Raw genomic sequence first — 21317 nt, forward strand, 5'->3', positions numbered from 1 at the left:
TATAGAGTAAGAGGATCAAAAGTATTGCAAATATCTTGGATGTCCAGTAAATCACACATAGGGTCTCCTTAAGATATTCACAGAAAAAGTCCACGAACAATTTGCATGTCATTTACTGCTTGTGTTTTACATAAACATGACCAAGAGTGCACTCAGTTTATTTGGCGTAAGTGTATACCCAGATGTGTATTTGTACTCAAACTCTGCACGTTCAACAGTCATATTTCATTTCATTCAAGTCTTCCTGCCTCGAGTAAACTGGCCATTGTCCAACAGCGCATTCAGAAAAGCAAAATAGAGGGGTGTTTGTGTGTGTTGGGGTTGGAGGGCCACAAAAGAAAGAAGGAATGAAGGAAACAGGGTGGGGAGTTGGATTTGAGCATTGTGTGGTCAAGGCATTTGGGTCAGGTACATCAATCTGTCATCTCCCTTCCAGGTTTTACTAAAATGAAAGAAATAAAAGGCTAAATTTGGCAATGGGCGAGACAACTGAACCAAGCTTGTGTGTCCTAACGAAAGACAGATGTCTTTTTATAGGTGCAGGGGAGTGCGAAAAGGTTTTGATCCGTTTATGCAATCCAGAGGCCACCGAAAAATATCTTAACCTTACTTTTCACTTTGTATTATTTATCTGCAGCATGCATGGTAAAATATGGGCCTGACAGTATGACCTATAACACATGAGACAGGAAGGACTGACGCTAACTGGTAGTGAAGAAACATGAGCCATGAGTTTTTCTCCAGTTTTGTGATGGACTGTAACAACAAGACAAAAACATATGCAAACTCACGGATAACTCGATACTCTTTTCACGTGTCAATACGACTGACACCAGACACCAATAAACATTGAGAAGAATGTTTCGGTACTGACACAGAAGTGTACACAGAAACAATATGGAAGGAGACACCTTGCTCCCTCTGGGGAAGAGGGACAGTGGGAGGGAGGCAAGGACATGGAAATTTACTGAACTCGAGTGCCTGAATGACTTCAACCCAAAATGTTAGTCAACATTAATCACATAATTCCTGTAAGTGGAGATTTCTTTTACTGGCATACTCTCCTGAATTACGTTACACGCTGAGAACAGCAGTGTAGCACAGTAACAACTTTGCAAAAACAGCTCTACCTCTCACACCACAGTATCTCAGAAACATACTTGCAATGCAATTATTCATTTGTTTTGGGAGTGATCCAGTTTGTGAACAAATAAAAGATTACTTTTTCATACCAACTACACTGATAAGGTACATTTTGCAATCAACAATGCCAAAGTACAGCACCCAGGAAGCATTATTTGGCCCTCATTCCCAACAGCAAGACTGACTCATAATTATGTCTGTGAAGGCGTTTCGGGTTGACAAAATTCCTCTGAAGAGGCAAACACTCCACTCCACACTGAGACTTACAAACAGAAAGACATGACAAAACAGGCAGGGAGAAAACAAGACAAGAAGAAAATATTCTACTGTTTGAAGCAAGTTGTTTCAGGTCTGTTTTTCTGCAAACAAAATGAATATATCTAACAAAAAACTTGACGCATGATTGTTTGTACAGCTTATCGTAAAAGGACTATACACCTCTTGTAAAAATTATCCCTGCAATCTATATGCCTCTTGCACTGCTCAGCTTGATTGGAATCTACCTTGCCAGGTAACTCAAGGATGCAGAAACATGTCAGACAAAACACATCAGAGAAATATTTCAACCAATCCCACGTTCGACTGGTGACAATTTGTCAAGTGACTTTTACTGTAATCAAAAAAACTGGTTAAAGGTGAAACAGGAAGTACACGTTAAAGCAGAACGCTATGTATTACCAGAAGAATGTCTGTGTGTTTTCAAAGGAAATTAGACAATCACGGGAGCAGCAGGACGGTGGTGGTGGTGGGAAGTCGAATAATCTGCATACAGTCTCTCACATACATATACACACTCAATTACCAAACAAGTCAGCTCCCCTGAGAGAAAGGAAATGATCAGGAAGTCAGGCCTCTCATATGAGCAGAGAAGAAACACCTGCGGTATATTTTTACCAAGAAAATACAGCAGCGACCAGACCTCAGCCAGCAAACACATCTGAATTCTACAAGAATATGAAACTGTACGTCCTCCCAGAGACGCATAATCTACTTTCAAGGACTTGCATTTACCCATTTATCTGTATCTTTCTGCAGTTCTAAAGACAATCCAATCTTCCACACAAATATGTTCAGCTGAGTTTTCTGAAGCTGTGACTTTAGGCAGTGTGACTCATCAAACGACTGGACACAAAACCAGCTCAGTCACACAAGGTACATTCAAAGAGCCAGTTAAGTATTGTTCTACCCTGATCCTGAAAGGTTTCATAAGCTGCTGATAACTTCCCTACTGAGAGAACATTTACAGTAAGAACTTGTTTCATCATTACGTTACAAAAAAGTAGATCCATTGTAAACTGTTTTGTTGTTGGCCTAAATTGTTTTCCATGGTCTGCTATTCATAAACTGTGCCCTAAAAGTTCCATATTTTAAAACCGAAAAGAAATGCTATTTATAAGATAAAATCTGGAACGTTTTAAAAATAAGGAGAACTGCAGATCTAGATAAGATCGGTGTGCGTGCTTCTCTGTCTCTCATTTGAGCGTTGTGCTGCTATAAATAGACAGGAGACAAACTTCTGGTTTCTGTAATAGCATATTCGTTTCACAACCATCATCCTCTTTCTGCTCGCCTTCTGCAGCAGCACACTGAAGCACTAAAACGTACACACCTGCACACACACATAGGCTTTAGTGGTGTGTGCATGCACACACACACAAAAGCAGACTTCCTGTTTCTAAAGTTAGTCTCCACCATAACATCCTCTTGGTTCATTTAGGCGAGAGGAGGCTGCTATTTTGGTTGGAGGGCTTCATTTCTACAGCTTGAGAGTTACAGATGTCCTTTAGCAGTATTTATATCCACAGCGCGGCCTTAAAATGTACTTTGTTTATTGTTGGGCTGCAGTGAACTCCACAGTGGTATTGGATAGAGTTGAGTCTGGAAGTCACACATCAGCTCAAGTGCTAGTTACTATTTGTATACATAAACACAGGCAGCAGCCTGAGGTTTATGCCTGGTTTGATGAGCAACAAAGCAGAAAGAGCAGCAGGAGTTCAGAGACTAAATGTCCTGTGAGATATAACCAAGCTAGAACTGTGATTCATTTAGTTGAATAAAAGAAAGTAAGTTGTCAACTATTTTTCTAATCTATCAAATCCTTGAAGGAATTTTTCAGGTAGAAATGTGAAACATTTGCTGGTAACAGCATGTTAAATGGAAAGATAAGCTGTTTTCCTTTGTCATTTCTGATAGCAAATGAAGTGTCTGTGGGTTTTGGACTGTTGGTTGGACAAAAGAAAGAGCATTTTTGACATTCTATAGACTGAGGGCTCTATCTTACGCTTGGCATCAAGGCAGCATACACCAAGTGTCATTGCTAGGTTCAGACGGACACAGTTGTCATTTTCACGCTGAGTGCCCATGTTGTGTAAAAAGCAAATGTATATGCCCACTTGTGTGCTCCTGACAAACAAAAAGCTGGTCTAAAGTCAAAGCACAGTCTGTTTCCTGCTATTTTAAAGAGTGCATTATTCAGACAGCAAGATGCGCCTACACAGGGGGGTTCACACCGTGCACATACTCTGATTTTATTATTTGAGAGGCTGCTATCAATTATTTTAAACATTTCCATGAGTTTCAGTGAGTCAGGTGTTTTAAATAATCAATGAAGTCTATCAGCTCTTCATTGTGCACAAATGTCCATGTTAATGTAGAGGTATACATATTGTTTCCACTGTTGGGAGGATCGCTGCAGGTAATGCCATTAACATTTTCATCATTAGGGATATATTTAACCCCTCTCATTGCACCCATTATTCACCAAGTTACTGACACTTTTTATGACCCCTCCGGGCTGATCGATGGACTGCAAAATCACGCACACAGAGAGGGACATGCTGCAGTGCTCCTCCTCGTCCTCAGTTAAATATCTATGTATTTTTCCATATGTAGTCAACCAGAGTTGTTGATGGAGACACGTGATTGTGAAACGGCAGGGCAGAAGGTCCAGCAACCGAGGAACAAATCCCTGTCTGTCAGTGAAGACAAGTGCTGTTTAATATGTGTCAGGTCCTGGCACACCTGGCTCTTAAAGGGAATGGGAGATGACACTTGATTGGTTTATCTATGTTCTGCCCGAAACACACCCATGACTTATTCAGAGTTTAAATACAATCCCTTTTCACCATGTGCCACATTTTGTGCCCATTATCCACATACTAAGACTTTGGACCATGCACTATGTCTAAATAGGCCCCTTTAAGATATCTGAAAAATGATCAGAAGATGAATCAATAGTGAAAGTAGGTAAGTGGGTAAATGCAAGTATTGCTGGTCAGTTCAGAAAATGACACTTTACTGTAATGCAGTCCAGGAAAAGACAACAATTATGCCATATCACAATCTAAAATCTAAGATGATGTCTAGTCTCATATCCCAATAACAATATTTGAAGATATCAAGCAGGTCAATCTACATTGCACAGATTTTAGATTCAATACGTTCATCGGAGAGATGCCGACTCTGCAAAAGCAGAACCACACATGTCACAATTTTAATTTTATGACAGGGAATCCAATATGCTGGCCACCTTCACCAGTCCATGAGCCCACCACCTATCTGTCCGCCCTTTTCTCCGACCCTCCCCCGTCCTTACGTTTGGAGGAATCCACAGCTGTTGGGGACATTCTGTCCCTCTGCTTCCGAGCAGCTGGAGTATCAATCTCTTATGTGTGCATCCATATGTGTGTGTGCTAGTGTGTGTTCATCCTATACGCGCCAAGGTATTAATAGCTCGCAGCTGTTTCTTTTGAGTGTACACAACAGGTCTTTGTGTTTGTATAAGTAAGATCTGCGTGTGCGACAGTTGTGGCTGCGTGTGCATGTGTACCAGTGCATCAGTGCTGGTGTTTGTCGGTGCCAGTGTATTAATAGTGTCCATTTGTTTCTTTTAGATGAACACAGTGGCTCTTTGTGCTAGTTTCAGTAAAACTAACCATGCTGGTTTATTTTTAGTGTCACCTGTCAGTAAACAGTTGTGTTATCGTGTGTAATCATGCAAGTGCACATATGTTTGATGACACTGACTTAGTACATAGCTGTTTCTCAACATATTAATAGCATCACACCACTTGTTTTTACGAGTGTGTGGCATGTGTGTGTGCTTATAAGTGTATTAATAGTGTTTCCAATTGCCCACACATGCTTCTGTGTGTGTATGGCGTGTGTGCGACTGGCTGTCAATAACTTCAGCCTGATATATATCAGTGCTGCTTCAAATAGATGTGAATGGAGAGTGAGTTTCCTACAGTCACTGTTATGTAGGAGCTGTTGATATTGGCTTATCCCAATTAGTCGACTAGCAGATTCACTGATGCTAATACTAATTGGTTAAACTTGTTATTTTACACACACACACACACACACACACACACACACACACACACACACACACACACACACACACACACACACACACACACACTATGCACACACACACTATGCACACATTTAAATTACAGATTGGTATAATTTGCACTGAAATGTGACATCCTCCTACTCAAATGCTGCTTTATAAAAAATACGAGCAGCCATTACAAATAAAGCCCCAACCCACTACTAAGCCCCCATTGTTTACATTTAACTTAAGGTTATAGATTAAATTGTGCTCTATTCTGACTGTCTTTTTGAGTGTTTTCTTACTTTTTTACAAGTAAACCAGTCCAAGTTTAAATGTCAGGGAATTCCTGTAAATGTTTTATAGACTTCAGAAGAATATTTGACCCCAAGTTTAAGAAGTTTGTTGTATTTGCTATCTAAAATTATCACCAATAATTCAATATTAGGAGAAGTTTATTATAAGAAAATGCAAGATTGTTAGTTATTACAAATCTGTTGCATTTTTTACAGCTGCAAAAAATGATTGATGAAAATTGTTTTGCTCTAAGTCATCAGAAAATGTCAACCACAGTTTTCGAGACCCCAAAGTGATGATCTTAAATTGCTTGCGTTGTCTGTATTAAGTAAGTATTTCATTTGACTTTAACATGAAAAGCAGGAAATTTTGACATTAAGAAAGCTGGAACCCTACAACATTTGGGAAATCAGTCAAACCATTATTTGACTATCAAAGTAATTGCATATTGTTTTTCCTTCAATCACAATGCAATTTGAGGAATCTTTGTCAAACTCATTGTCATGCAAAAGGTCTACAACTAACGATTATTTTCATTAGTGATTAGACTGCTAATGACTATCACATTTAATCGATTAACAGTTTAGTAGACTAAAAAACTTCCACAGAGCCCAAAGTGGTGCCTTCAAATTGGTATGTCTGTTGAACCATTAGTCCAAAGCTGAAAAGATTCTTAATTTATTTTCTGATCAACCAATTAATTAACTGACTCATCATTGCAGCTCTAATGCAAAGTATATGTGACTTATGTCTCATTATAAGATCCTTGGCATTTGTTTACCATGGCAACAAATGCTGTTAAAAAAAACAAAAACAAAAAACTTGCCAGCTCATTTCCTTTTACCCCGAGGCTTATGAAATAACAACTTACTATGCCACAAGATAAGCAAGATTCCTACACACACTGTCCACAGCATAATCACACAAACAGATATGAGATTCTTTATAATGTCTTTTCCTTTCCTCTCACATACTCAACTATACTGTTTTGCACTGTCCCTGCCTTCAACCAAAAGGTCAGAGGTCAGACAGCTGTAAGACTTCTCTTGATGTTGTGTCCCTTAGGCGGCACAGAAAAAGCGATGTGGGGTTGCCAGCTCACTGTAGAGCTGTGCGTGGAGTGTCACAAGCTAGCATGCTCTTTAGATTTGCCAGCTTGATTTCTCACAACCAAAACAGAGTGTCAATTGTTGAAATGAGTCATTTTTTCTCCTGTGGGTTACAAAGGGTCAACTTTTTTGGAACTGGAGAAAATAGAGCCTAATTCCACCAGGGAGCTGTCATAAGGGTGGCATGAGACTGAAACATGGTCTTGCCTGAGGACACACACATTTTGTTTTGCTGCTAGAAGAATTGACACTGGTATTCTCGTGACCTGGCAGGTGCTCATCAGTGTTGACACAGAAAATTAGTACAAATACACACCCTAATTCAGACATACCGAACACAAATTGTCACTTTAACAACACCCTCAATTATGCAAACTACAACATGAGCCATATTTGACCTGGCGGGAACATCAGCTGACTTCCTCTATGTACTTCAAAAGAAATGGCAACTGATACCCAGGCATGGACTGATTCAGGTAAGTGGTCTGTGCAGCTCGCCTCCACAATAGACATCCACCCCTACTCCTACTCCTGACCACATTTCACCTGCAAGAATGTGACCTTTACACACCCACCCACACAAAAAACAGGTATGTATTTGTTTTTTTCATGTAAAACCCAACACCTTGCATGAGGATGATTTGACTGAGAGAACAGGTTCTCATGCCCACTTCCTACTACAAGCTGCCCCTGTGACTGTAGTATGCTGTGCAATCATCTGTTATTGCACACTAGGTTCGAAGGCTATGTACACAGAAGGGCTTCTTTGTTTCAAATACACCCTGCAGCCAGTAAGAATAAGGTTACTGTCTTCTCGTACAACTCTGTTTTTACTGCTGGTAACGATAAAGCAACTGTCTTTGTTTGAACTTTGTTGATTTCCCTAATACTCTCCATCTTTTGCCTCCTTCTCTCTCTCTCTCCGTCTCTCTTTATCTCTCTATCTCACACACACACACACACACACACACACACACACACACACACACACACACACACACACACACACACACACACACACACACACACAAGATACACAAGGTGGGTGATGATACCATTGCTGTTTTTTTGAGGAGTAGAGTGTATCAGCAGTCAGCTGGGTTGATCTTAAATCAGGAACAGGAAATGTGATCAGGGGCTTTGGCCGGTCCAGAACACTGTCCCTATTGTCAATGCACTGCTGTAGCTCACACTGGGAGAACACTGGGGACTTTTAAAGGTTATCTGTCCTGGGAAAAAGTTGATATTCACTTTCACAACTAGCCTCTAGCAACAACTTATTACCCAAAATGGGTATCTGATGATGGCCTCAACACTAAATATGACTGTGTCTTTGGTGCGCTTCTTAAGATACATTTAGAGGCCTGTCTGGGGTCATTAGAGGGGTCAGTTAATAAGCTAATCCAACAAGCCTCACTATCAGTGTTTACTCAGCTGTGTTATGGACAATACACTGGAAATGAGTGATTAATATGCAACTGGTGGAAAGTCCCTCACTGGTCATCCCAGTCCTCCATGCAGCATGGAAGGTAAAATAAAAACAATTCACTGGACATTTAATGACCTCAACTTATCAAGCTGAAGACATTACAGTGTGCCCGACCTGTAAGGGTTAATTAAATAGCAGATAGTGAGGTTGCAATCGGAGATCTTCACAATACAATAACACAATTATTATCGTCATCAGGAACATAAACAGGAGGTCATTTTTCATTTGAACAAACGCTTCATGATTTCTTAAAATATTGTGTTCTGACAAACATGAAACTTCATAAACATTTGATGTGTAGTTTATTTTAAATAACACTGATATGGCAGAAATCAATATATTCGCAGATGAGCAAAAATGCACATGGTATGAAAAGTTAATATATAAAGTCATATAATGGAATGGAATACACTGAAATGGAATTTCACTGCAACCCTAACTGCGAGAAAATGATTGGCAACTATTAGATGACTGATTATTTTGTTAATTGCCTTTTAAAGCTATAAAACAAAATATTCTCGGACAGTTGATTGGACAATACAGGACATTTTAAGACATCAGCTTGTACTCTAGTAAATCGTTACTGAAGTTTTTCACTATTTTCTTGTTTTACAGACCTAACCATTAATCAGTTTGTAAGAATTGTCCCATCTTAGGTTTCATCGATTAAACTGGTTAATTAACAAAATTAATCCTGGTATATTCAGGTATATTTTTAGAATCAATTCATCTTTAGTCATTTTTCAAGAAATTCCTAGTAATTTGAATATCTAAGTTTTGAAGTGATGGTCAGATATAACATGATTTCAGTACGTCACAATGGTAATACTGCAAATTTCTGACATGTATAAACAAAGTGATGAGTCAGTTATTCTCAGTGACACCAGAAAAAGATTAAGAGAAAAGAGGCATCCAGAGAAGCATTTATGATTCCTCAATATGTTCCTCAATTTATTCACTGAAATGTCACTGAATAAACATACAACCAGGTAAGTCAGAAAAGAAAACCAAAACAACAAGCACACTTCTGCTTCACTACAGTACGTGTTAAACCACATGGCGAGTTGAATGCTCAGAAAGGCTTTAAATAAACATGATCATCTTATGTATTTTAAATAGCTGTGAATTTCTATTAGAGGATTATAGAAGTTTCATCCAACACTGCTTGCTAGCAACTGCACTGCAGTGAAACTGTTTTAAAGTAATATCATTTTCAACAATACCTGACAACTAGTCAGGCCAGAGTGTGACTCACAGCTGATGCCAGCTGCAGAAAGAATGAGGTTAACTATGTTGACATGAAAATGTCTCTGTCTACAAGAATGCAGACGAAACCAAGAGAGAGACAACAGAGTTGTTAATACATCTCCAGTGTACGTGTGAATATTTTGCCTTTTCTACAAGATAATGGCGGTCAGGTTTCACTTTAACCTTCAGCCATATGAGGCCTATTCATTGTTAGTGACTACCACAAAGCCAAACCCATAGGCTGTCACAACTTGTGCAGCAAAGGGGCCTTTGTGATCAACAGTTTGAGTAAGACGACACCGATCGTGCAGCATAAAGGGCTGGTTATTATGATCAAAGTCTTTATTCAGTGATACGCTTTTGTAAACACACTGGATACAGTATTTGTACGCCGCAGAGACAAAGATGCATGCACACGCTTAGACATTTATCCAGTCAGAAGAATAATGATCACTGCTGGCTATCTGAGATGACGAGAGGAAAAAATAAGGAGTGAGGGAAGATTCAAAAGGCATCACAGAGGGGGCAGAGGAGTGTAGGTGGTGTCGATTCCTTTGGCATGGCCCTCATGAAACTAATGTAACTATATCCCCGCAACAACACTGAGGCTATGACCTCATCCCGTCCAGAGAGGGAACCTGGACACATGAGAACATTATTCCACGCATGGCTGCCTTGTGCGTGTGTGTGTTTTCATTTTAGGGACTGAAGGGGCAGGCTTGGGTGGGATCTAACAATTTTTACGACTTCTGTCATAATACAGTGCACACACTCGAACACAGTTGCCTACCCCAAGGCCCATCGAACAACCAAACATTTGTTGCCTAGTAGTGAATGAGTCAAACTTTTCAATGACGTTATGGCAGAAATACATCCAGTAGGAAATTCTACACTTGAACACACAATGAGGTCTTAATACCATAATTACACAATTATTTGCACTGTTGACTGTAAAACAGGCATGTTGAACAGTCAGATTAGGATAACTACCAAGGCACCTTAAGTTACACACAGTCAATTAAGCAGTCAATCAGGCAGGTAATAAGGTATTTACTCATTTAAACTGCAGCATCTGACGGTGGATCATGACCTCATGGCAAGCTCGCTCTGATTTTGGATATTATTATTGCCACATTTTATTGCTGTACTGCATTCCTTCAAATGAACAGAATGAACAAGGGGAAAAGACTGCAGTGCCAGTGAAAATCTCAGCCAGGTGAGCTTTTCCACCTGTTGAGATTGGAAGCATGCCAGAGGAAGGAAAAACGTGGATTTATCACAGGCATTGCAGCTAATGTTTGTTCACTCTTGTTTTATGGTTTTACCACAACACAAGCAAGACAACACCATTTCAGTTCAAGTGTTCTGGCTGACATGAGTTGTTTAAGACGGGAAAGAAGGACAGCAACAGCAGCAAAGAAGTTACAGCATTAAAAAAAAGTCGTTATAAGTTTGAAAAAGGGTGTTTGCTAGCTAGTTCACTGTGCACATTAGCGAATAAACATCGCCTACCTTTTGATGGTGAAGTTCAAACGCGAGGTGTTCTGAATGTCATGCGGCACAGGAGCAGGTCTGGAGCCGCAACAGCACTTCAGGAAAAAGACAAGGCGGATAAAAGCTCAGTCCGACTGTCTATCCGTGTCATTTCGGTTGTTTCTTGGCTGAATTGGGAGTCTCTGGTTGAAGCCAGCCGGCTGCTCCGATGTATTGACATAAAAAAAAAAAACGTTGGTTCCGGCCGTCAGCTCGCGCCGCTGTCAGAGCCGTTAAACACGCAGTAAAGTCAAACTGAGCACTTTAAAATGAGAGAAGAAGAAGAGGAGCAGAAGGAGAGAAGAAGAAGACCGTGCACAGTCACTGAAAGCTGCTCTCCGCTCATGTGCTGTCTCCTCCTCACAGAGTCTGACTGACGGCGGTGAAACTGCTGATAAAACCTGTTCGGAGTCTCACTTTCATCCGTGTGTGCGCTGCTGGTGTGAGGGCTCCATCTGCTGAACTCGGCTGGGTGAGGAGGATGCCCTGTGTGTGTGTGTGTGTGTGTGTGTGTGTGTGTGTGTGTGTGTGTGTGTGTGTGTGTGTCTAACACATTCAACAGGGTCCATTTAGGAGGTCTTTTTTTGGGGGGGGGGCCAAGACCCAACGGTTCCCTTTTGTACTCATTGAGGCAGTGAGACAATAAAATAATCTGTTACAGTGCTCAGATACTTTTTTGTGGTAACAAGTAACGCAATGTGTCCATCCTGCAATTCAGGTAACCTGTTTATTACTTAATTTTTCGTAAAAGTTATCCGTTACTGGAAAAAAAAAAAGTGCTGTCTTTTCCTTTTCTTTTGTCATCACAAGAATGAAAGAAAATCTTTGTCTCTGTCTGAAGTAAAGTCTCAAGTCACAAATACCAAGTCAAGATGAGTCTTTTATCAGTGTTACTGAAGTAAATTTAAATTCATTAAATTGGCAAGTTGCGCCCAAGTCAAGTCTCCACCTCTGTAAAAGAACAAATGGCAAGTTTATTTCTTTTCTTTTAGATAAATCACTCAAAGCACATTTAACGTCAGCTTTGAAATTGCTCGGTCCCAGAACAACGCCAACAGTTTTCACAAGCGCAGGATTTCAATCAACTTGTATCCTCAGTCTTTACGTATAAGAATGCAATCTGTTTGTTGATGCTCTTTTCAGAAAAAAGATAAATAATAATTAATAAATAAATAAAAATCTGATCTTTGTGTAGGGGGCAAATAGACTAGTAAGTCTTTTATAGATGTACTTTTCCTCTGAATTTCTTGTATTGTATTTTTATTTTTGGATCTGACCGACGTTTTTATAGGCATATGCAAATTCTACTTAATTTACTTTACACTCACATGTTTTTTTCCAAAACTGAACTCCTACTGTCTCTCACAGTTTTCTCATCCTGCCTGAGGACAAATCCAGCCTCTGCCAAAAAAGTCAGCATCATTGGATCCATGAAGATAATCCTGTCTGGAACAAACCAGCTAGTAAAAGACAGAGAGCAGAGCCAATCTTTTCACGTGACCCAGGCTGGTCCTGTCCTGTGAGAGAGTCAATAGATTTGCGTTGTTCAGTTAAATTGTCTACCTAAGGGGAAAATTACAGCCTGAGCTTAAAAAAATGTTATCAACAACACTCAGTCTAATTTCAACAACAGTATGTCTTTTCCCCCGTGCTCTTGGCAGGACATGACAGTCCTTCTCCAAGTCATGAGTTGACTGTGGCCTGAATAATTTGAGAAGCGCACAAGCAAATTGAATTTCATAGTGGATCTTCCATTTTGAGCAGCACATGCTTGAGACAGAGTTGCTTCTATTTGCAGATTTAGAAAATATTTGGTAACTGTCACATTTTCAGAGAAATTAGCTCATTCTGTTCAATTATATCTATTTGTGTATTTCTTCTATGTATTGACTCTTGTTATGGTCTTTACAATGGAATGGAATCAAGGTGGTAATATATTACATGCATGAGCTGACGGCTGAATAGTTATCGATTTGGGGAGTACTGAAGCATGAGACAAGAACAGCAGTCAGGGCAGTGATAAATTGTCGTGTTCCACTAGTAGCTCTAAACTTGGATGCTGTACTATGATGTACGGGATTTATTTTGTTCACATGCAATTTGTGCCAGTGCAGTACCATTGCTGGGTACATGCTACCCAGCAATGATACTGCATTGGCACAAATTTGAGTCATGGGATATATGTGTAGGCCAACCTGTCTGCGTGTATTGGTGACTTCAAACTGGGTCATGTGTACAGGACCCTGACTGATATATATGAGTCTGTCAATATTTTTGACAAATTATGTGAACATTTTTATTTAGACATTATAATGCAGTAAACTGCTTGCTTCATTAATAGAGTAATTATTAAAATGCCTGTGAAGTTTACTGTTTCAGTACACTTATGTCACCTCAGACAGTAACGTTTATCGTTACACGGTAAAATATCCTGTCTCTATTTCATTTCTTTCTCACAAAAGTATAATAACCACATGTGAGGGAGCATCGCAAAAAATGTCTGTATATTGGCCAATATTTTGTGAGAAAACTCTTTTGCCGCCTAACATAAGCACTGGCTTTGGCCTCAAAAATCTAGTGTTTACCATGTTCACAAGAAGAATCCATATAAATGATCTTTTGTAGTATTCACTTGGAACTTTTCTTAAAAGCCTCAAGGTCATGAATCTTTGCTGATGTTTTCAGAGATGCAGTGGCCATGGATCTTAATTTTTTTGATGGATGGAAACTGTAATTTTACTTGTTTGGAGTTTTTATTGTAACTTCACAGTATCTGAGGAAAATGATGATTGATTGATTTACTAGCTTGCTAAATTGTTACCCTTGTGGGCTATAGACACTGCTGCCTAGCAGCAGTGTTCTCATAACTAGAAAACAGCATATTGCATACACAGCTTCCTATGTTGTAACCATAAGCTCATTCAATTTGTAAGTGCACAGGAGTGACTCGATCATGGAGAGAGGAACAGTCACCACACTACACAACAAAAACATCCACCTCACAGCACAATGAGAGTATGAGCGAGATGCTGTGGAAAAGTCATCCCCAAATCTTGTCAGATGCCAATAGAGATGCAATTTTTTATAGAATGCCCAAGAGAATTTTGAAAACTGAAAGCCAGCACAGTGAGGACAGGAAGGGACACATATGGCATTCACGGGTAGGACTCCAAGGTGAAGTTTTGTGGCCAGTAGGGCTCACTGCTCTTCCAGTCACAGGAAGCAAGTAGGAATGAGAGGAATGCAGTCAGGCAATACGGTGATGAAGGGAGCAGCAGTTGCAGGGCAGATTGCCAAAATGAGTGAAAGAAAAGGAGGTAGTCAGGGAAAAGATAGGCAGAGTGAGAAAGTGATTAGAGAGTGGAAAAGGCTGATATGATTAAGATGCACAATCAGGCAAAAACCAGCAGAGCTGCACAGACAGCACACTCACACACCAAAACAAAAGGCCAGCGGTAGCTTTTATGGTTGCATGTGGTGCAAGGATACTTTCCTCTGATAGTGACAGTGTGCTGTGGATAATGTGTGTGATATAAGAGGGGTCACTGACGGAAATGCCACAGTACATTAGTGTTACCTGTGGAATGTGTGGAGTTATCAGTTGAACAGATTTCCTGGTAACGGGTGGAGGCCAGGGGTCTGCAAACAAGAATTTGTTTTTGACTATCCAGGGGGTCATCCTACCTTATACACACCCGTGTAAACTTACACAGACACACATACACAAGCAGAGACACGCGTTGACACAAAGACAGCACACCCCTTTTTCAGACTGACTGCTCCAAGCTGCCTTTCTCTGACTACGGTGTCAGTTGTTAGAAATCACAAGTTTACAAGTTTGATTGAGTGGGCTCTACAAAATGTACAACATACCAAACCACCTATCCATAGACCTTTGTGTCCAATGAAGAAAATAACAGTACCTCTTATAAGACTGGCAGACATTAAGAAGGGGTCATATATACAGAATTGTAAGCAGTGGTAGTATTAGTTCTAGTAAAGTGGTACCTTGATACAATATCAGAGACTTAAAGATGCAGTTATCAACATTTTTAAATATAATACTACTCTACATGTTGTGTGAAATGCACCTCATATATTAGAGAACAATGTGAATTGACCAGTATTACATTTTTGGGGCCGATGCCATTCTGATAGCTCTGTTAAACCCATTGCTTGCAACCTGCTGAGCACCAAACAGCCAACAGATAAAGTTACAGTATTGACTATCTGGTGAACATTGTGAAGCATTTAACAGCTGAGTGATATGGTGTCAATGTTCTGTTTACAGCCGATCCCTAAATGGCCCAAACTTATTTTCAGTGCTGCTCTAAATCACCAGGATTTGTTGAATGCAGAAAGAAAAAAGGAAATTCAACTAAAGAATTGACAGATCACTGCCTTGTTGTATACACAAAAGAAAAAAGAAGATCCATTATGTATGTAAAACAGTGGTTGTGGATTGCATCATTCTTCAGACACACTTGAATTGCACGTGATAACTGACGACTGCACGTTTTCAGGAAGGCCCTTCTAGCTAGCAGCTATGCGGTAACTTTGAACTGAGAAGACGCTGGAGGCCGTGGGTAGCCTCTAAAGCCTTTCCATACCCAACAGCAAAGTAAAGTCAACCCGCAGGGGGGATAGATAGACAGCAGCGCACGCCTAGTTTCTCTGGAAACTCACTGTGATGCTGGAAAGTGTTGCTTTACGCCGCCTTCGCACTTCTGTGTATGCCCGTGTTGAAAAAGGTCAAAACACTGAGTTTGGAACAGTGTGTACCTGTTTTAAAAGGTTTGTGAGATGTTTGTGAGAAGTTGTGATTTCAGTGACACTGAAATGATAGAAAAAAGACATTTTCAGAGATCCTTGGCCTGAATGATAATGTTATCAAAGAGAAATATAGAAAAGCAACAACTCATCAGAGTTTTTAATAATTATAATTTCATATTTCCTGCTAAAATTGGTTTCCATCGCTGTGTACTTTCTAAAAATTACATTCTTAAACCACTTCCTTCATGACATAATCTCTCTGATGGCTTTCCCTGCGCACTTAAACTTCCCCATAGCAGTTACATTAAAATTAGATAAAATTCTTGCAGTAAAAATGCTTTTCCACAAGGGGGAGGTACTCAAAAAATGACTGCATCTACTGGTTGTTATCTAAACACAAACAACAGCCTGTTGAGGTTGTGGTATGGAAGCAAAATTACTATCAGCAACTCTTTAGTATCATTCATATCAACCGCTAATCTGGAGTAACTTCTTCACCCTGTTAGAGTGCTCACCTGACCTCAGTTGGCAGCGTCTGCTGTGATGAAGAGCCCTCTTTAGAGCAGAGACGACTAAATGTGAGGTGATCCATTTTGGATCGCCAAACTTTTGGCCTACCGTTCAGCCAAGTGACTGTACTGTCCTTCAGCTATTTGGAAAATGTGATGGAACAATGACAAATCCAAGTCATTTTGGTAATTGAAAACATTCAGTGTTGATTCATTGGACTGATACTTTTAGAAAGAGTCATTACTGATGTATCTACTGATCTTTCTGAGTTTTATGGTTAAGACAAATAATCACTTCTCTAAGATATATATTAAGGAAAATCTAAATATTTTACAAAAGGCAAGTATGACATATTTTAAACTGCAACAAACATCAATGTCACCAATCTTTCTTTGCTTTAAGTAAAAAAAAACCCCTTGCTGGATAAAGACACCTGTGATGGGACTCCTTCACAGTGCAGTCAGATTCAGTGACCCTGAGACAGGGAGAGTCCCTGTGGGCCACTTCCAGCTGACTGTGGCCTCTTAACCTGCTGCCCCTCAAACCAAAACAAAGCCAGAGTTTGCTGATTTATCACTGTGACAGAATTATAGACAATCAAGTTCAAGTTACTTGCTGAGACTGATTTCCCACTTTGGACACAACAGGACTTTGTTGAAAGTTTGTAAGATCGGACAGGGTGGCATCAATTCAAAGTGAGCTTTCATGCTCTAGTTTGCTCAGTTTCATCAATATTTAATGCTTAAATCATCACGAGTGTTCATTGCCGCAGGGGAAAGGCCAAAGAAACCATGAATGTCATTATTATACTCCCATTATTTTCAGAGAGAACACAGGAGTTACAGTCTGATTCATAGCCCAACAAACCACACAGACAAGTCCGAAGCTCCACGGGAGAGTAAAAATAGAGCGAAAAGTTGAGTGTTTTGGGCGAGAGAGCAAGCAAAGGCTGAGGCCAGCATTTCATCTTATGCAGCGAGATTTATATACAGTGCACAAAAACAAAGAAGGAGGGGGTGAAAAGCCAAAGTTGCTACACACAGCAGACTGCTATTTTTTTCCCTACTTTCTAGTCCTTTCTAATCTTATAACAATATTCTAAGCATGTGGCAGTGATGCGAGGTATCTATAAAAGATACGCGTTGGTGCATGGGTAAACAAAATAATGCATGCGCAAGCAAGATTTGACAACTCAAGCATGTTAACTTTTTTTGCCAATGTTTGAAAGTGTCCTTGCTTGAAAAGACATTACCAGCAACTTAATAAACTGTCACTGTGTCAGCCCTAGCCTCTTCCCGTCTTTTCTCTGACCAGGTTCTCTCTCTTGTCTCTCTTTTCTCATCATCCTCAGCTTTGCAGTGAGGGAATGTTGTTATGTGTCTCCTCATTCTTTGCACTCTAATACTCTTCGTGGATAGACTAGCTCTCCAGGGTGGGTGGGTCTGTTTCCAATTTTCTCCCCTTCCCCGTCCTGAGAAACGACACTTCCAAAACCAAACAAATAAAACCAAGAAAACATTTTTTTTTTCTTGGTTCTTGCCAAAATATTCGTCTTGCACAACTTTGAATTACTTGCAGTGATATCAACGCTTAGAGAAGCCGCTACAGTAAATTCAGAACAAACCCAAGCTTCTCACAGCTGAAGCCAACCATAGCTGACCATCTGCCGGTAGCAACAGCAAAGATGAACCACAGCAACAACTGGCTCAGGAAACTGTGTCCACATCTGCAAAACCGCCACAACAGCTAAAGTCCTCTCTTCTCTTCAGAGTACATAAATGTTTAACATGCTTTCCTGCTGATACACAGTCATTGAAAGACACATTTTTCACACAGCTGTTACACAGATAAATATATTGCGTGCAAACGTGCAACAACTCCTACCTGTTTTGGGTGCTGAGAGTTCCTTCCGTGCCCACCACAACAGTCGAGTGAATCAGAGATGCAGCAGGGAGGCTCGGGCAGAAGATAAATCCTGCTTAGACAGGGGAGTGGTGGTGCTGCAGCGCTCGAGCCCAACTGTGCACTGACAGAGGGAGTCGCAGTTAAATGTTTGACACAACAGGCTGCCTCTGACTTTTCTGTCTTGCACTTCCTCTCATGTGAGCTTCGGTCTCTCTCTCTCTTTCTCTCACACACACACTCTCTCTTTCTCTCTCTCTCTCTCTCTTTCTCTTTCACTTAATCTAATCTATCTTTTGTTCAGAGAAGACACAGTTGCTCTGCCCTATCAGACCCCTGTAACATTTTGTCAGTGCTGCCTCTGCTTCACCAGAAAGGATGGCGGGAGGGAGGGAGGGAGGGAGATGTGGACGTTGTGTGTATCTGTGTGAGTGTTGGACAGACGGAGAAAGAGAGAGGGCAACAGATTGTGTATGAGGGACAATTGCAGGAAGTGTTGCTTTCAGATGCACAGGACCAAAATGAAAAGTGTTTAGAAGTGTTAAAAGACATATCACAGTGGTATTACACTGTGCATGTTGGAAGTGTCATTTCTCAAGAAAAATCCAACAAAACAAGTTTGCTTTTGGTTCGTCTCACTGGCATCACACCAGTTTTGTAGCCAGAAATGTGTATATATATATATATATATATATATATATATATATATATATATATATATATATATATATTCTTTAAATGAAATTATTCTATAGCTACCCATTGTATTTCCTGTGCATGTGGGATAAACTTCTGTCCTATCCCTAAAAGCTCCACGACCCAGTCAAGCTCTCATTTCCATGTAAACACACAAATTTAGCATTCACTGTGCTTACTTTTGACATGCAACATATTTCACAACAGCAATTACAGTTCAGCAGTGTGTAACAGTTTCTTTCATTGGGATCTAATCTCTGTGAACATACTTATAAGCGCTTTAATCATTCTTGGCTTGCATAAAAATGTAAGAAACCAGATCAGTGGCTTCATGATTTAAATATACGTATTTTCTGAGGTACCGTCATTCTGGTAAATCAAATTTCCCCAGAAATACAGGCGGAAGTTACCGCACGTGGTTTTTCGTAACTACAGACAACTGTGAGTAGCCAGAGATTCATTCATATAAATCTACAACATCAGAGAGCTGACAAAAAAAGAAGGAGCCTGGAGCGCTGTTTATCTGATTTTTAACCACAGTCGTGCAGTGGAGACACCAGCTTTTCCAGCTTATTTAAAGGAAACATGGTTTTCTCCAAACTACTGTAAAGCCTGCAAAAAAATCTCAAAAACATTAAGTGTGATCTAATACATTTCTCATTCCCAACTCATGAAATACTGACACTTTGGAATTGATTGCCTACCAAAGTGTCACTATTTGACAAGTTGGGAATTTTTACAATAAAATTGTGAACACTGCATACTCCACCATCATAGAGTTTGTGGTTAAATGTCTTGTTTGTCAGACTGTAAACTAACTTTTAATGCTGCTAAATTGTTTATGGATGCCATGATCACGTCACATCTCACATACTGTTTGACAGGCTGGGGTCAAACTAACAGCTCAACTTTACAACCATTAGCAACCTTTACAAAAAAACATCAAAGTACTAAGCATAACAGTTCCCATCACTGCATCATTAAAAAAAAAAACACACACACAATCAGCTGAGTTGGAAAGACATAATCAAATGCAAAAAAATCTGCCTGGTCTTCAAAATCCTGCATAATATCGCTCCTCACTCTCTCAACTCATTTTTAATCCAACATAAGAGCAGCCATACCTTTAGAGGTGACCTCAAAACCCCATTCAGAAAAAGCTTGATCAATTATCCTTCTCAGTCAGAACCATCCAAAACTGGAATTCACTGCCTGCCTTTATCAAAGACATGAATACATAGTCCACCTTCACCAAACACCTCAAAACATGGCTATCAGATAACTACAACTGCGAACATTAACCCCTGTTAAACATGATGTGTGACACAGTCGTTAAATGTTATCACTCCATGCATTCTATGTACCATTTCTTATTTTTATTTTATTTCACTTTATTTTATTTTATTTTATATTTTTTCACATTCATTCTTTTTAATCCCTTGCATCCCCTTGTTATTAGTTTTTCTTCATTGCCTGTAGTGTCAACCAACTGGGGACTACAGCCGGAAATTAGCTGTAAAGGCTAAAGCGGCTCCTTTTACTGTTAAGTCTATTAAAGGAGACTGTCCACATCATAATAAACAGTAAATGAATAAAAATGTTAACTAATTATATATACAACTCATATAAATATACAGTACAGTATAGAGAATCCTTCTGTTTTAGCAGCTGAACCTAGTGAATGTTGACCATTCATTATTTAATTGTCAAAACAGTGAATTTCTTACCAGTTCTTCGATAAGATTTTACACCCCTAAATAAAGTCTAGTTTCCAGGATAAAATGTTGGCAGTTAATGTTTTCTGCAAACCACTGATACGTTCACAGATGTCAGTGTCGTAAGCTAAGTGCCAAATTGACGTTTTCACAAAATGTGCCATATCAGGTTCACATCACATGTTGACGACCTGACTGTCATATTGGGAGATGGAGCGGATGGTGCTGGAGTTACAGGGAAGAGGGCTGCAAACTCAGTGGCTGCAGTTAGCGAGCATTTGTGATCTTGGAACCACTAACTGTTATTGACAAGGGACTGCAGCTTTTCAACATTTTCTTTAACCATGACACCACGGGATATTTTTCATTAGCCCTTGGGAGCATTTCCAATATTTTTTGTTGAGATAAATATGTGTGTTTTTGACAAGACTCCTGGACATCTTCAGCTGTGTTTTTAGTGACCAAAACAGGTATTTTGGGCTAAAGTTGCAACTTATCGCAGATTTCTACATTGACAACATTTATTCTGGCCACTGGATTACGTCATTGCCATGTTTTATTCTCCC

General features: G+C 39.8%; 1 protein-coding gene across 5 annotated transcripts in view; it reads right to left on the reverse strand.

Annotated features, from left to right (window-relative positions):
- The window catches only part of LOC119021410 (histone deacetylase 7-like), a 43424-nt gene extending 24822 nt beyond the window's left edge, over nucleotides 1–18602 (reverse strand). For 3 of the 5 annotated variants that reach the window (XM_037101692.1, XM_037101689.1, XM_037101693.1), the window contains exon 1: nucleotides 11135–11493. The gene's annotated coding sequence lies outside the window, so the exon portion shown is untranslated. Of the gene's footprint in view, nucleotides 1–11134; nucleotides 11494–18322 lie in introns of those variants that run through there. The other 2 variants (XM_037101690.1, XM_037101691.1) reach the window with 2 other exon arrangements.
- Between the last annotated feature and the right edge of the window lie 2715 nt (nucleotides 18603–21317).

Source organism: Acanthopagrus latus, chromosome 6, assembly GCF_904848185.1.
Source record: "Acanthopagrus latus isolate v.2019 chromosome 6, fAcaLat1.1, whole genome shotgun sequence".
Taxonomy (NCBI): Eukaryota; Metazoa; Chordata; class Actinopteri; order Spariformes; family Sparidae; genus Acanthopagrus; species Acanthopagrus latus.